The 4,332-nt window shown below is 50.8% G+C and overlaps 1 long non-coding RNA gene across 1 annotated transcript; it reads left to right on the forward strand.

Annotated features, from left to right (window-relative positions):
• Positions 1-1,451: 1,451 nt before the first annotated feature.
• LOC110347618 (uncharacterized) lies at positions 1,452-3,923 on the forward strand. The gene is made up of 3 exons (XR_002392350.2): positions 1,452-2,264; positions 2,839-2,904; positions 3,866-3,923. It is a non-coding gene; the product is annotated as an uncharacterized LOC110347618 (long non-coding RNA).
• The last annotated feature ends 409 nt before the right edge of the window (positions 3,924-4,332 follow it).

Raw genomic sequence — 4,332 nt, forward strand, 5'->3', positions numbered from 1 at the left:
GACCTAACCTTTGGTAAATAAAGTAATGTTAATGGGGCTGGGGATTTAGCTCAGTGGTTCTGGTGCCTGCTTCAAAAGTGCAAGGACCTGAGTTCGATCCCCAGTACCAATAATAATAATAATAATAATAATAATAATGTTAATGCTGGAGATAATGAAATCAAAGAGCAATACACAAAATACCTTTTTTAGATGTAACAAAAATTTCAGTAAATATATGAAGAAATAAGAACACTGAAGATGTGTGCTACCATGTGATACACTGTCCCCCTGGCCAGAGCTGGCAGAACCTGATGTCACTGCATGGTAAACCCTGTCCATCCATGTGTTTTCGTGTACACTGTTTACCAGTGCTAAAAGCCAAAATCAGTCTCACTTTCAGATGATAGGTCTCCCACCACCTCAGCAGCTATTATGTATAGTAGCTGCCCTTTTCCTAGGGTGCCTTGCCCCCTCCCCTGTGTGACGTCATGCCAAGATGGTTGCTCCCACCAAAGAACAAACCCTTCTTCCCAGCATGCCCCTGGTCCCACCTAGAGAGTAACCTAATACTCGCTCACCTCCTACCACATAGTGACATCACTGGCTCCTCCATTCCCTAGTCACTACCTCACTCAACCCCACCTCAGTCCCTACAAACCCCACCCCAGTCTCTATAAAAGACTCTCCCTGCCCCGGCCATATTGCTTTTGTCTCTCCTTTGTTCAGAGACAGCCTGGCAGATCTATTCTCCTAATAAAGGCTTGTTGTGGCCTGGTCTGGTCTTGGTCTTTGGCCCTTTTACCTGACACAGACATGGAAGGTACCCATGATATATATGTATAAAGTGTATCTCTTTTACCTCTCCTGTAACTGACCTTGAGCTTGCCCTCAGATTTCAAGCACCACAGATGCAGAAGACACACCTAGACTAAAGGGAAGCTTCCTCTGGACATCAAGCCCAAGCAGGCAGATGCAAGGATTCAGATGCAGCAACCCACTTCGTTTGCCTGGGACTCTTAGCTAATTAAACTCTTGAAGTTTTCTGATTAGTAAACCTGTCTCATAAATAGTATTTCTACTTAGGATTTATTGTATGTCTTCAAAGATGGAAAGCAATGAAACAGTCCCAGCAGAGTAAACGATTTGCAATGGTGAAAAGTAGTGAAGGAGAGCTGGATGTGCTGGTACAGGAATGTGAGCTACTGGAGAGGCCCAGGCAGGAGGGTGATGAATTCAAGGCCAGCCTGGTCAAATGAGTGAGAGGGAGAGGGGGAAGGAAACATGGATGAGGATGGCAACTTGGTGGTTTAGTGAGAACTCATCTCAAATAAAATAATGATAAAAGACTGAGGATGTAGCTTGATACAAAGGCCCTGGGTTCAGTCTTCAGTGTGGGGCAGGGTGGGTATCAGTGGAGAAATAACTACTTGTCTTGCCTTTTCATTTAATGCAGGATCTGCATATAGCATAAAGTTTTCCCTCTTTGGGGGCATCTTCTCTTTTCAAAACTGCCATCCTGGAGTAGGCTGGCCTGGCTAGGCCACAGGAGCTCTGAGGAGGATCCTCCAGCTGTCCCCAAAGTTACTCCTGGCCTGGAGAATGGAAGGATGGGGTAAGAGGAGACTTGTATCCACTTGCTACCATGTACAGGAAAACAGGACAGAAGGACTAAGGTGAAGACAGGGACATCCAGGCATAGGTGACATAAGCAGGCAGCGTGTCCTATGCACACAACTGGTTCATGGCTCACGGGATAGTGACGAAGTGGCAGGGTGGGCATAAGGTTGTACTCAGACTTCTGGCCAGACTAATTTGACACCCATGGTGCTGGGCTTGGCATTAGGCGAGGCCATGACTGTATTCCAGGGATGCTAGGAGCAAGAGGGAAGGGCAAACTTGGGGAAACCAGTGAGGGGCAGCGGGAAGGCAGAGTGGTGCCCAGCGCAAGGCCCCTCCCTCGAGAGGCAGCTGTTCCCCAAGGTTGTACCCCGTTGCTCACTCACAGTGCATGTGGGATTCGGTGCCTGCCTGGCACGCAGAGCATGCTCAGCCCTGCCCTGAGCAGCTTCCCAGCTCACAGTGCAAGTCCAGGGCTGGTGCAAGGCCTGGGGTGGGGCCTTTGTACCCTGGGGCCCAGTTCCCTGGCTGTAAGACTAGCAGGCAGGCTGAAGGATCCAGAGAACTCCAGAGGATAATCTGCTAGCTGCTTGTCATCTGCTGTCTGCTTTGGGCCTTGGGTCTCACCTAGGCATGACATGGACCCCAACTGCTCCTCACCACTGGTAAGAGATGCCTGGCTCTCTGTCTATGGGTATCCCATTCCCAGCCCCAGGACAGTGTATCCCTGGCTTTGAGGAGGTCACATTGAGTTCTGAGCTCCCTATGTGGACTCACTTTGTGCGATGCTTTCTTTCTGGCTATGCACCTGACAGTATGTGCATCTTCCCTGTGCCTCTCTGTCAAAGTTTGGGGTTCAATGCTATCCTCCCTGGTGTCACACAGCTGGTCAGTTGGCTGCTGGCTGGGCCCTAGGGCTCTGTGCAGATCTCAAAGTAATCAGGGTGGATGGAAGGCAGAGGAAGGGGCCTCTTTGGAATTGAGGACAGATGGCCCTGGTCTCCAGTCCCAGTCATTCTGGGCTGGGTCTGGGGTCTGTGACCATCCTGAGTGGGGAAGCAGAGGGGAAACTTGGCCTTCTGAGATGAGGAGACAGAAGCTGTGCTTCTTCCCTCCTTCCCCAGTGAGGGAGGAATTTGGGGGATGACCCCTCTCACAGGAGAGGCTGTGGAGAGTTAACATCCACTGCTGTGCCCCCTGCATCTCAGTGTGAGCTCACTGCCTTTCTCCTCTTCACAGGTGGTTCCTGCATCTGTGCCAGCTCCTGCACATCCAAAGGGTGCAAAGGCACCTCCTGCAAGAAGAGTGAGTGTGGCTTCCCTGGGAGTGTGGGTCTGGGCTGAGTCAAAGGTGGAGCCCTGAGGGCAGAAGGCAGGCACAGGCCATGTCCTGCTCCCCACTCCCTTCCTTCAGCCAGGGGTTTAGGATCTGAGATCAAAGACCCATGGAGGTGAGGGAGTCCCATCCTCTCATTATACACTGGGAAAGTGATGCCCAGAGTGGTCACCAACTTCTGTCAGAGTCTGAGCCAGACTTGAACCTAGGTCTGTTCCCCCCAGGACCCAGTAGTGGAGATTGAACCTAGGATCTTTGCATGGAGCTATTAACCCTGCTCTTTAGAAAATGTTGAACTTTGAGACAGGGACTTGCTAAATTCCCCATTCTGGCCTCAAATTTGCAGTCCTCCTGGCTCAGCCCTCCAGAGGGCTGGGATGAGCGGACTGCACCACCAGGCCGAGTTTGGTTTCCTGTTTCTCCATACACCTGGGTCCTAAAGCCCTTAGTGCATATGATCTTGGTGACCACATGTGGTTTCTTTTTTTTTTTCTTTTTGGTACCAGGGATAGAACTCAGCACCTTGTACATGCAAGGCAGGCAGCAGAACCACTGAGCTAAATCCCTGGCCACCAAGTGTGGTTTCTGATCTGCTGGGTCAGCCTTTTCCCATCAGGGCACCTTGAAAGCTACGCTGGTTCCACCAGAGCTGCTCTGACAGAGGCCTGTCTCACCTCATCCTGGATTTTCTCGCCTTGTGGCTGTTGGGGGGCTGGCTGTCCCAGGTCTTCTGCCCTGTCCTGTGCTCAGGTGGGGCTAGCAGCCTTCATAGGAAGCATGGCTTGCCCCACAAATCCACCTGCTTCTCCTGACAGAGGCTCCTCCTGAACAGAGGTTGCTCCAACGGTAGGGACGGAGCTGGCAAACCGCCTGTCAGGGTAGCTGTTGGGTGACACTGCTTTAACCTGACACTGTCTCCTTTCTTCCTCAGGCTACTGCTCCTGCTGTCCTGTAAACTGTGCCAAGTGTGCCCAGGGCTGCATCTGCACAGAGGCATCAGACAAGAACATCTGCTGCACCTGATGAAGGGGGATCCTGCTCCCATGTGTGCAGAGAGTGCCTGTAAAAACCTACATTTTTTCATATCCTGACCCATTTACTGTAGGGAACAGGGAAAGGGGATGTTACTAGAACCTCTGCAGTAAGTCCCAGTCTCCTGTAAGCCATGGCAGCACAAGGTGAATTAACATATTATACAGGAAAGGTCGAAAAAAATGAGACTTGGAGAAGCTGAGCTTTGGGCCTGATCAGTGCTGGCTGCTCTGGATAGCAGAAACAAAAGCCCGGGAGTTTGCCTCACCTTTTATTCAGTACATGGGAGAAACAAATGTAACAGATAACTGGGGAGTGGTGGAATCCCTAGATCCATGAGGAACTATACAGATGAAGATTTGGTTC

The sequence above is a fragment of the Heterocephalus glaber genome, unplaced genomic scaffold, assembly GCF_053883595.1.
Source record: "Heterocephalus glaber isolate CG9 unplaced genomic scaffold, H.glaber_assembly_v1.0 deba00000071, whole genome shotgun sequence".
Classification (NCBI taxonomy): domain Eukaryota; kingdom Metazoa; phylum Chordata; class Mammalia; order Rodentia; family Bathyergidae; genus Heterocephalus; species Heterocephalus glaber.